Source organism: Bufo bufo, chromosome 3 (assembly GCF_905171765.1).
Source record: "Bufo bufo chromosome 3, aBufBuf1.1, whole genome shotgun sequence".
NCBI classification, from domain to species: Eukaryota; Metazoa; Chordata; class Amphibia; order Anura; family Bufonidae; genus Bufo; species Bufo bufo.
In genome coordinates, this window is record NC_053391.1 from 32,770,195 (window position 1) to 32,782,642 (window position 12,448).

A 12,448-nucleotide genomic window follows, 5' to 3' on the forward strand; every position below is an offset into this window, starting at 1 on the left:
GTGTCACGCCCAGCTCCTCTGAGGGCAGGGTTAGCATGGCAGAGATGTGGAAAAGTTTTGTCACCACGCCACAGCTAACTGCACCACCACCTGATACGGAACGTGTTAGCAGGAGGCAACATTTCACTAACATGGTGGGACAGTACCTGTGCACACCCCTCCACGTACTGACTGATGGTTCGGCCCCATTCAACTTCTGGGTCTCCAAATTGTCCACGTGGCCAGAGCTAGCCTTTTATGCCTTGGAGGTGCTGGCCTGCCCGGCGGCCGGCGTTTTGTCTGAACGTGTATTCAGCATGGCAGGGGGCGTCATTACAGACAAACGCAGCCGCCTGTCTACAGCCAATGTGGACAAGCTGACGTTCATAAAAATGAACCAGGCATGGATCCCACAGGACCTGTCCATCCCTTGTGCAGATTAGACATTAACTACCTCCCCTTAACAATATATTATTCTACTCCAGGGCACTTCCTCATTCAATACTATTTTTAATTTCATTTTACCATTATATTGCGGGGCAACCCAAAGATGAATGAACCTCTCCTCTGTCTGGGTGCCGGGGCCTAAATGTGTGACAGTGGCCTGTCCCAGTGGTGGGTGACGTGAAGCCTGATTCTCTGCTATGACATGAAGACTTATTCTGTGCTGACATGAAGCCAGATTCTCTGTTACGCGACCTCTCTCCTCTGCCTGGGTGCCTGGGCCTAAATATGTGACAGTGGCCTGTTCCAGTGGTGGGTGACGTGAAGCCTGATTCTCTGCTATGACATGAATACAGATTCTGCGCTGACATAAGGCCAGATTCTCTGTTACGGGACCTCTCTCCTCTGTCTGGGTGCCGGGGCCTAAATGTGTGACAGTGGCCTGTTCCAGTGGTGGGTGACGTGAAGCCTGATTCTCTGCTATGACATGAATACAGATTCTGCGCTGACATAAGGCCAGATTCTCTGTTACGGGACCTCTCTCCTCTGCCTGGGTGCCTGGGCCTAAATGTGTGACAGTGGCCTGTTCCAGTGGTGGGTGACGTGAAGCCTGATTCTCTGCTATGACATGAAGACAGATTCTGCGCTGACATAAGGCCAGATTCTCTGTTACGGGACCGCTCTCCTCTGTCTGGGTGCCGGGGCCTAAATGTGTGACAGTGGCCTGTTCCAGTGGTGGGTGACGTGAAGCCTGATTCTCTGCTATGACATGAATACAGATTCTGCGCTGACATAAGGCCAGATTCTCTGTTACGGGACCTCTCTCCTCTGTCTGGGTGCCTGGGCCTAAATGTGTGACAGTGGCCTGTTCCAGTGGTGGGTGACGTGAAGCCTGATTCTCTGCTATGACATGAATACAGATTCTGCGCTGACATAAGGCCTAATTCTCTGTTACGGGACCTCTCTCCTCTGCCTGGGTGCCTGGGCCTAAATGTGTGACAGTGGCCTGTTCCAGTGGTGGGTGACGTGAAGCCTGATTCTCTGCTATGACATGAAGACAGATTCTGCGCTGACATAAGGCCAGATTCTCTGTTACGGGACCGCTCTCCTCTGTCTGGGTGTCGGGGCCTAAATGTGTGACAGTGGCCTGTACCAGTGGTGGGTGACGTGAAGCCTGATTCTCTGCTATGACATGAAGACAGATTCTGCGCTGACATAAGGCCAGATTCTCTGTTACGGGACCTCTCTCCTCTGCCTGGGTGCCTGGGCCTAAATGTGTGACAGTGGCCTGTTCCAGTGATGGGTGACGTGAAGCCTGATTCTCTGCTATGACATGAAGACAGATTCTGCGCTGACATCAGGCCAGATTCTCTGTTACGGGACCTCTCTCCTCTGCCTGGGTGCCTGGGCCTAAATGTGTGACAGTGGACTGTTCCAGTGGTGGGTGACGTGAAGCCTGATTCTCTGCTATGACATGAAGACAGATTCTGCGCTGACATAAGGCCAGATTCTCTGTTACGGGACCGCTCTACTCTGTCTGGGTGCCGGGGCCTAAATGTGTGACAGTGGCCTGTACCAGTGGTGGGTGACGTGAAGCCTGATTCTCTGCTATGACATGAATACAGATTCTGCGCTGACATAAGGCCAGATTCTCTGTTACGGGACCTCTCTCCTCTGCCTGGGTGCCTGGGCCTAAATGTGTGACAGTGGCCTGTTCCAGTGGTGGGTGACGTGAAGCCTGATTCTCTGCTATAACATGAAGACAGATTCTGCGCTGACATAAGGCCAGATTCTCTGTTACGGGACCGCTCTCCTCTGTCTGGGTGCCGGGGCCTAAATGTGTGACAGTGGCCTGTTCCAGTGGTGGGTGACGTGAAGCCTGATTCTCTGCTATGACATGAATACAGATTCTGCGCTGACATAAGGCCAGATTCTCTGTTACGGGACCTCTCTCCTCTGCCTGGGTGCCTGGGCCTAAATGTGTGACAGTGGCCTGTTCCAGTGGTAGGTGACGTGAAGCCTGATTCTCTGCTATGACATGAAGACAGATTCTGCGCTGACATAAGGCCAGATTCTCTGTTACGGGACCGCTCTCCTCTGTCTGGGTGCCGGGGCCTAAATGTGTGACAGTGGCCTGTTCCAGTGGTGGGTGACGTGAAGCCTGATTCTCTGCTATGACATGAAGACAGATTCTGTGCTGACATCAGGCCAGATTCTCTGTTACGGGACCTCTCTCCTCTGCCTGGGTGCCGGGGCCTAAATGTGTGACAGTGGCCTGTTCCAGTGGTGGGTGACGTGAAGCCTGATTCTCTGCTATGACATGAAGACTGATTCTGCGCTGACATAAGGCCAGATTCTCTGTTACGGGACCTCTCTCCTCTGCCTGGGTGCCTGGGCCTAAATGTGTGACAGTGGCCTGTTCCAGTGGTGGGTGACGTGAAGCCTGATTCTCTGCTATGACATGAAGACAGATTCTGCGCTGACATAAGGCCAGATTCTCTGTTACGGGACCGCTCTCCTCTGTCTGGGTGCCGGGGCCTAAATGTGTGACAGTGGCCTGTTCCAGTGGTGGGTGACGTGAAGCCTGATTCTCTGCTATGACATGAAGACAGATTCTGCGCTGACATAAGGCCAGATTCTCTGTTACGGGACCTCTCTCCTCTGCCTGGGTGCCTGGGCCTAAATGTGTGACAGTGGCCTGTTCCAGTGGTGGGTGACGTGAAGCCTGATTCTCTGCTATGACATGAAGACAGATTCTGCGCTGACATAAGGCCAGATTCTCTGTTACGGGACCGCTCTCCTCTGTCTGGGTGCCGGGGCCTAAATGTGTGACAGTGGCCTGTACCAGTGGTGGGTGACGTGAAGCCTGATTCTCTGCTATGACATGAATACAGATTCTGCGCTGACATAAGGCCAGATTCTCTGTTACGGGACCTCTCTCCTCTGCCTGGGTGCCTGGGCCTAAATGTGTGACAGTGGCCTGTTCCAGTGGTGGGTGACGTGAAGCCTGATTCTCTGCTATGACATGAAGACAGATTCTGCGCTGACATAAGGCCAGATTCTCTGTTACGGGACCGCTCTCCTCTGTCTGGGTGCCGGGGCCTAAATGTGTGACAGTGGCCTGTTCCAGTGGTGGGTGACGTGAAGCCTGATTCTCTGCTATGACATGAAGACTGATTCTGCGCTGACATAAGGCCAGATTCTCTGTTACGGGACCTCTCTCCTCTGCCTGGGTGCCTGGGCCTAAATGTGTGACAGTGGCCTGTTCCAGTGGTGGGTGACGTGAAGCCTGATTCTCTGCTATGACATGAAGACAGATTCTGCGCTGACATAAGGCCAGATTCTCTGTTACGGGACCGCTCTCCTCTGTCTGGGTGCCGGGGCCTAAATGTGTGACAGTGGCCTGTTCCAGTGGTGGGTGACGTGAAGCCTGATTCTCTGCTATGACATGAATACAGATTCTGCGCTGACATAAGGCCAGATTCTCTGTTACGGGACCTCTCTCCTCTGCCTGGGTGCCTGGGCCTAAATGTGTGACAGTGGCCTGTTCCAGTGGTGGGTGACGTGAAGCCTGATTCTCTGCTATAACATGAAGACAGATTCTGCGCTGACATAAGGCCAGATTCTCTGTTACGGGACCGCTCTCCTCTGTCTGGGTGCCGGGGCCTAAATGTGTGACAGTGGCCTGTTCCAGTGGTGGGTGACGTGAAGCCTGATTCTCTGCTATGACATGAAGACAGATTCTGCGCTGACATAAGGCCAGATTCTCTGTTACGGGACCTCTCTCCTCTGCCTGGGTGCCTGGGCCTAAATGTGTGACAGTGGCCTGTTCCAGTGGTCGGTGACGTGAAGCCTGATTCTCTGCTATGACATGAAGACAGATTCTGCGCTGACATAAGGCCAGATTCTCTGTTACGGGACCGCTCTCCTCTGTCTGGGTGCCGGGGCCTAAATGTGTGACAGTGGCCTGTTCCAGTGGTGGGTGACGTGAAGCCTGATTCTCTGCTATGACATGAAGACAGATTCTGTGCTGACATCAGGCCAGATTCTCTGTTACGGGACCTCTCTCCTCTGCCTGGGTGCCGGGGCCTAAATGTGTGACAGTGGCCTGTTCCAGTGGTGGGTGACGTGAAGCCTGATTCTCTGCTATGACATGAAGACTGATTCTGCGCTGACATAAGGCCAGATTCTCTGTTACGGGACCTCTCTCCTCTGCCTGGGTGCCTGGGCCTAAATGTGTGACAGTGGCCTGTTCCAGTGGTGGGTGACGTGAAGCCTGATTCTCTGCTATGACATGAAGACAGATTCTGCGCTGACATAAGGCCAGATTCTCTGTTACGGGACCGCTCTCCTCTGTCTGGGTGCCGGGGCCTAAATGTGTGACAGTGGCCTGTTCCAGTGGTGGGTGACGTGAAGCCTGATTCTCTGCTATGACATGAAGACAGATTCTGCGCTGACATAAGGCCAGATTCTCTGTTACGGGACCTCTCTCCTCTGCCTGGGTGCCTGGGCCTAAATGTGTGACAGTGGCCTGTTCCAGTGGTGGGTGACGTGAAGCCTGATTCTCTGCTATGACATGAAGACAGATTCTGCGCTGACATCAGGCCAGATTCTCTGTTACGGGACCTCTCTCCTCTGCCTGGGTGCCTGGGCCTAAATGTGTGACAGTGGCCTGTTCCAGTGGTGGGTGACGTGAAGCCTGATTCTCTGCTATGACATGAAGACAGATTCTGCGCTGACATAAGGCCAGATTCTCTGTTACGGGACCGCTCTCCTCTGTCTGGGTGCCGGGGCCTAAATGTGTGACAGTGGCCTGTACCAGTGGTGGGTGACGTGAAGCCTGATTCTCTGCTATGACATGAATACAGATTCTGCGCTGACATAAGGCCAGATTCTCTGTTACGGGACCTCTCTCCTCTGCCTGGGTGCCTGGGCCTAAATGTGTGACAGTGGCCTGTTCCAGTGGTGGGTGACGTGAAGCCTGATTCTCTGCTATGACATGAAGACAGATTCTGCGCTGACATAAGGCCAGATTCTCTGTTACGGGACCGCTCTCCTCTGTCTGGGTGCCGGGGCCTAAATGTGTGACAGTGGCCTGTTCCAGTGGTGGGTGACGTGAAGCCTGATTCTCTGCTATGACATGAAGACTGATTCTGCGCTGACATAAGGCCAGATTCTCTGTTACGGGACCTCTCTCCTCTGCCTGGGTGCCTGGGCCTAAATGTGTGACAGTGGCCTGTTCCAGTGGTGGGTGACGTGAAGCCTGATTCTCTGCTATGACATGAAGACAGATTCTGCGCTGACATAAGGCCAGATTCTCTGTTACGGGACCGCTCTCCTCTGTCTGGGTGCCGGGGCCTAAATGTGTGACAGTGGCCTGTTCCAGTGGTGGGTGACGTGAAGCCTGATTCTCTGCTATGACATGAATACAGATTCTGCGCTGACATAAGGCCAGATTCTCTGTTACGGGACCTCTCTCCTCTGCCTGGGTGCCTGGGCCTAAATGTGTGACAGTGGCCTGTTCCAGTGGTGGGTGACGTGAAGCCTGATTCTCTGCTATGACATGAAGACAGATTCTGCGCTGACATAAGGCGAGATTCTCTGTTACGGGACCGCTCTCCTCTGTCTGGGTGCCGGGGCCTAAATGTGTGACAGTGGCCTGTTCCAGTGGTGGGTGACGTGAAGCCTGATTCTCTGCTATGACATGAAGACTGATTCTGCGCTGACATAAGGCCAGATTCTCTGTTACGGGACCTCTCTCCTCTGCCTGGGTGCCTGGGCCTAAATGTGTGACAGTGGCCTGTTCCAGTGGTGGGTGACGTGAAGCCTGATTCTCTGCTATGACATGAAGACAGATTCTGCGCTGACATAAGGCCAGATTCTCTGTTACGGGACCGCTCTCCTCTGTCTGGGTGCCGGGGCCTAAATGTGTGACAGTGGCCTGTTCCAGTGGTGGGTGACGTGAAGCCTGATTCTCTGCTATGACATGAATACAGATTCTGCGCTGACATAAGGCCAGATTCTCTGTTACGGGACCTCTCTCCTCTGCCTGGGTGCCTGGGCCTAAATGTGTGACAGTGGCCTGTTCCAGTGGTGGGTGACGTGAAGCCTGATTCTCTGCTATGACATGAAGACAGATTCTGCGCTGACATAAGGCCAGATTCTCTGTTACGGGACCGCTCTCCTCTGTCTGGGTGCCGGGGCCTAAATGTGTGACAGTGGCCTGTTCCAGTGGTGGGTGACGTGAAGCCTGATTCTCTGCTATGACATGAAGACTGATTCTGCGCTGACATAAGGCCAGATTCTCTGTTACGGGACCTCTCTCCTCTGCCTGGGTGCCTGGGCCTAAATGTGTGACAGTGGCCTGTTCCAGTGGTGGGTGACGTGAAGCATGATTCTCTGCTATGACATGAAGACAGATTCTGCGCTGACATAAGGCCAGATTCTCTGTTACGGGACCGCTCTCCTCTGTCTGGGTGCCGGGGCCTAAATGTGTGACAGTGGCCTGTTCCAGTGGTGGGTGACGTGAAGCCTGATTCTCTGCTATGACATGAATACAGATTCTGCGCTGACATAAGGCCAGATTCTCTGTTACGGGACCTCTCTCCTCTGCCTGGGTGCCTGGGCCTAAATGTGTGACAGTGGCCTGTTCCAGTGGTGGGTGACGTGAAGCCTGATTCTCTGCTATGACATGAATACAGATTCTGCGCTGACATAAGGCCAGATTCTCTGTTACGGGACCGCTCTCCTCTGTCTGGGTGCCGGGGCCTAAATGTGTGACAGTGGCCTGTTCCAGTGGTGGGTGACGTGAAGCCTGATTCTCTGCTATGACATGAAGACAGATTCTGTGCTGACATCAGGCCAGATTCTCTGTTACGGGACCTCTCTCCTCTGCCTGGGTGCCTGGGCCTAAATGTGTGACAGTGGCCTGTTCCAGTGGTGGGTGACGTGAAGCCTGATTCTCTGCTATGACATGAAGACTGATTCTGCGCTGACATAAGGCCAGATTCTCTGTTACGGGACCTCTCTCCTCTGCCTGGGTGCCTGGGCCTAAATGTGTGACAGTGGCCTGTTCCAGTGGTGGGTGACGTGAAGCCTGATTCTCTGCTATGACATGAATACAGATTCTGCGCTGACATAAGGCCAGATTCTCTGTTACGGGACCTCTCTCCTCTGTCTGGGTGCCTGGGCCTAAATGTGTGACAGTGGCCTGTTCCAGTGGTGGGTGACGTGAAGCCTGATTCTCTGCTATGACATGAATACAGATTCTGCGCTGACATAAGGCCAGATTCTCTGTTACGGGACCTCTCTCCTCTGCCTGGGTGCCTGGGCCTAAATGTGTGACAGTGGCCTGTTCCAGTGGTGGGTGACGTGAAGCCTGATTCTCTGCTATGACATGAAGACAGATTCTGCGCTGACATAAGGCCAGATTCTCTGTTACGGGACTGCTCTCCTCTGTCTGGGTGCCGGGGCCTAAATGTGTGACAGTGGCATGTTCCAGTGGTGGGTGACGTGAAGCCTGATTCTCTGCTATGACATGAATACAGATTCTGTGCTGACATAAGGCCAGATTCTCTGTTACGGGACCTCTCTCCTCTGCCTGGGTGCCTGGGCCTAAATGTGTGACAGTGGCCTGTTCCAGTGGTGGGTGACGTGAAGCCTGATTCTCTGCTATGACATGAAGACAGATTCTGCGCTGACATCAGGCCAGATTCTCTGTTACTGGACCTCTCTCCTCTGCCTGGGTGCCTGGGCCTAAATGTGTGACAGTGGCCTGTTCCAGTGGTGGGTGACGTGAAGCCTGATTCTCTGCTATGACATGAAGACAGATTCTGCGCTGACATAAGGCCAGATTCTCTGTTACGGGACCGCTCTCCTCTGTCTGGGTGCCGGGGCCTAAATGTGTGACAGTGGCCTGTACCAGTGGTGGGTGACGTGAAGCCTGATTCTCTGCTATGACATGAAGACAGATTCTGCGCTGACATAAGGCCAGATTCTCTGTTACGGGACCTCTCTCCTCTGCCTGGGTGCCTGGGCCTAAATGTGTGACAGTGGCCTGTTCCAGTGGTGGGTGACGTGAAGCCTGATTCTCTGCTATGACATGAAGACAGATTCTGCGCTGACATCAGGCCAGATTCTCTGTTACGGGACCTCTCTCCTCTGCCTGGGTGCCTGGGCCTAAATGTGTGACAGTGGCCTGTTCCAGTGGTGGGTGACGTGAAGCCTGATTCTCTGCTATGACATGAAGACAGATTCTGCGCTGACCTAAGGCCAGATTCTCTGTTACGGGACCGCTCTCCTCTGTCTGGGTGCCGGGGCCTAAATGTGTGACAGTGGCCTGTACCAGTGGTGGGTGACGTGAAGCCTGATTCTCTGCTATGACATGAATACAGATTCTGCGCTGACATAAGGCCAGATTCTCTGTTACGGGACCTCTCTCCTCTGCCTGGGTGCCTGGGCCTAAATGTGTGACAGTGGCCTGTTCCAGTGGTGAGTGACGTGAAGCCTGATTCTCTGCTATGACATGAAGACAGATTCTGCGCTGACATAAGGCCAGATTCTCTGTTACGGGACCGCTCTCCTCTGTCTGGGTGCCGGGGCCTAAATGTGTGACAGTGGCCTGTTCCAGTGGTGGGTGACGTGAAGCCTGATTCTCTGCTATGACATGAATACAGATTCTGCGCTGACATAAGGCCAGATTCTCTGTTACGGGACCTCTCTCCTCTGCCTGGGTGCCTGGGCCTAAATGTGTGACAGTGGCCTGTTCCAGTGGTGGGTGACGTGAAGCCTGATTCTCTGCTATGACATGAAGACAGATTCTGCGCTGACATAAGGCCAGATTCTCTGTTACGGGACCGCTCTCCTCTGTCTGGGTGCCGGGGCCTAAATGTGTGACGGTGGCCTGTTCCAGTGGTGGGTGACGTGAAGCCTGATTCTCTGCTATGACATGAATACAGATTCTGCGCTGACATAAGGCCAGATTCTCTGTTACGGGACCTCTCTCCTCTGCCTGGGTGCCTGGGCCTAAATGTGTGACAGTGGCCTGTTCCAGTGGTCGGTGACGTGAAGCCTGATTCTCTGCTATGACATGAAGACAGATTCTGCGCTGACATAAGGCCAGATTCTCTGTTACGGGACCGCTCTCCTCTGTCTGGGTGCCGGGGCCTAAATGTGTGACAGTGGCCTGTTCCAGTGGTGGGTGACGTGAAGCCTGATTCTCTGCTATGACATGAAGACAGATTCTGTGCTGACATCAGGCCAGATTCTCTGTTACGGGACCTCTCTCCTCTGCCTGGGTGCCGGGGCCTAAATGTGTGACAGTGGCCTGTTCCAGTGGTGGGTGACGTGAAGCCTGATTCTCTGCTATGACATGAAGACTGATTCTGCGCTGACATAAGGCCAGATTCTCTGTTACGGGACCTCTCTCCTCTGCCTGGGTGCCTGGGCCTAAATGTGTGACAGTGGCCTGTTCCAGTGGTGGGTGACGTGAAGCCTGATTCTCTGCTATGACATGAAGACAGATTCTGCGCTGACATAAGGCCAGATTCTCTGTTACGGGACCTCTCTCCTCTGCCTGGGTGCCGGGGCCTAAATGTGTGACAGTGGCCTGTTCCAGTGGTGGGTGACGTGAAGCCTGATTCTCTGCTATGACATGAAGACTGATTCTGCGCTGACATAAGGCCAGATTCTCTGTTACGGTACCTCTCTCCTCTGCCTGGGTGCCTGGGCCTAAATGTGTGACAGTGGCCTGTTCCAGTGGTGGGTGACGTGAAGCCTGATTCTCTGCTATGACATGAAGACTGATTCTGCGCTGACATGAAGCCAGATTCTTTGCTATGGCATGAAGAGACTGATTCTCTGCTGACGTGAAGCCAGATTCTCTGCTATGGGACCTCTGTCCAATTGATATTGGGTCATTTTTATTTTTTTTATTTTTATTTTAATTCATTTCCCTATCCACATTTGTTTGCAGTGGATTTACCTACATGTTGCTGCCTTTTGCAGCCCTCTAGCTCTTTCCTGGGCTGTTTTACAGCCTTTTTAGTGCCCAAAAGTTCGGGTCCCCATTGACTTCAATGGGGTTCGGGTTCGGGACGAAGTTCGGATCGGGTTCGGATCCCGAACCCGAACATTTCCGGGAAGTTCGGCCGAACTTCTCGAACCCGAACATCCAGGTGTTCGCTCAACTCTACTCAGGAGCTGTAGCATATCCAAATCATTCTTTGGAGCCCATCGACTTACAATTGCCTCATGCAAAAAGCCAACATATATGAGGCTGACAAAAGGTGCAACCTGTTTCATTCCTTTCAATTTAGTTTAGTGAAGAGGACAATTTTAAGTGCATATATTGCCTTTGCCGTCCACCTTGCCGGATGCAGAGGGGATCCTGAAACTGAAGTCGTTATTAGACCAACCTCCTAGGTACAGGAGTGAGAGTAGTAATAAAGTGATCAATGTGTGCAACCCCTAAATATTATCCAATCTTCTTGAAATTTGGTATATATATCTTTTACATCACTGAGATATGGGGCGTAAGCAAAGTCATATGAAAATCACATCTTTGGAAAAATTAAACACCCTAATATATATATATATATATACTGCAGGGGCCATCTTGTGCTGTAGGAATACAACACATTTTTTTCATTAAGCACCTATTAGTGCCAAAGCAGTTTATTTTTAAAAGTGCTTTTTGTCCTGCAAGCAGTAGCGTCACACATTTATTCATTGGAGTGTAAAAGCACATTTAACCCTCTTCTGAGTCATTTCTCTTTTCCCTGAAAATATAGCGCTCTTGTTTTTTTAAATTTTTTATAAAATTTCTCAATTTCTGTTAGCGCAAAACCATTTAGTTTTAATAAACATATAAAAGCGCTCTGTGTCCTGCGAGCAGCCAGCGTCACACATTAATTCCTTGTAAAAGCACATTAACCCTCTATTGAGTCATTTCTCTCCCTAAGAATATAGCGCTCTTGTTCTTAATTTTTTTTTTTTTTTTTTTTTTTATTGAAGTGCAATTTGTGTCCGTTAGCGCCAAACCAGTTTGGTGAATTATATATGCGACCCATGTGACTGCCGTTTCTATCTTTACCAAAGCGAATGTGTGCCTCAGAGTGAACTGTAATAAGGCCCATTTTTTGTCTACATTTGTATATTAAGATATAACTACTAATCCAACAACCCTAAAACGGCGCTTGCAAAGAAAAGAAAAGTTTATTCCGAGTGTCGATCTTTCAAAGAGAAATGGACAAAGGATTATTTTTTTGTTAAAGTTAAAGGCAAACCTGTGTGTCTAGTTTGTGGTGAATCGTTAGCAGTAAGGCATCATGCACACGACCATATGTATTTTGCGGTGCGCAAAAAACGGATCCGTAAAAAACAAAATTTTGCGAAATGGAACAGCTGGCCTCTAATAGAACAGTACTATCCTTGTCTGTAATGCGGACAATAATAGGACATGTTCTATTTTTTTGTGGAACGGAAATACAGACATATGGAAACAGAATGCACACGGAGTACCTTCCATTTTTTTTGCGGACCCATTAAAATGAATGGTTCCGCATACGGTCAGCAAAAAAAAATGGAACGGACATGGAAAGAAAATACGTTAGTGTGCAAGAGGTATTAGTTTGTCTCAGATCGGATTACTGACTTAAGCACAAGATAATGAAAAAACACTGAAGAATTCTGCAGGAGATTTTGAATTTTTCTCCCTTACTTGTGATGAGACAACTGGCCATTTTTGTTCATGGAATAACTGCAGAGTTTGACACAGGAGAGGAACTACTGTCACTGGAAGCCATGCATGGCACTACAAGAGGTGAAGACCTGTTTGAGAGACTTGTTTTATCAATTGAAAAGTTAAAGTGGTTGTACCATGAAAAATAATCTACAGCTTTCAAACCAGCACCTGGATCTGAATCCTTTTGTAATTGCATGTAATTAAAAATTTAGCATAGCCACTGAGTTATTCTATAAAATGTATCTGTATAGCGCCACCTGCTGTTTGTTCTTTTTCTTACTT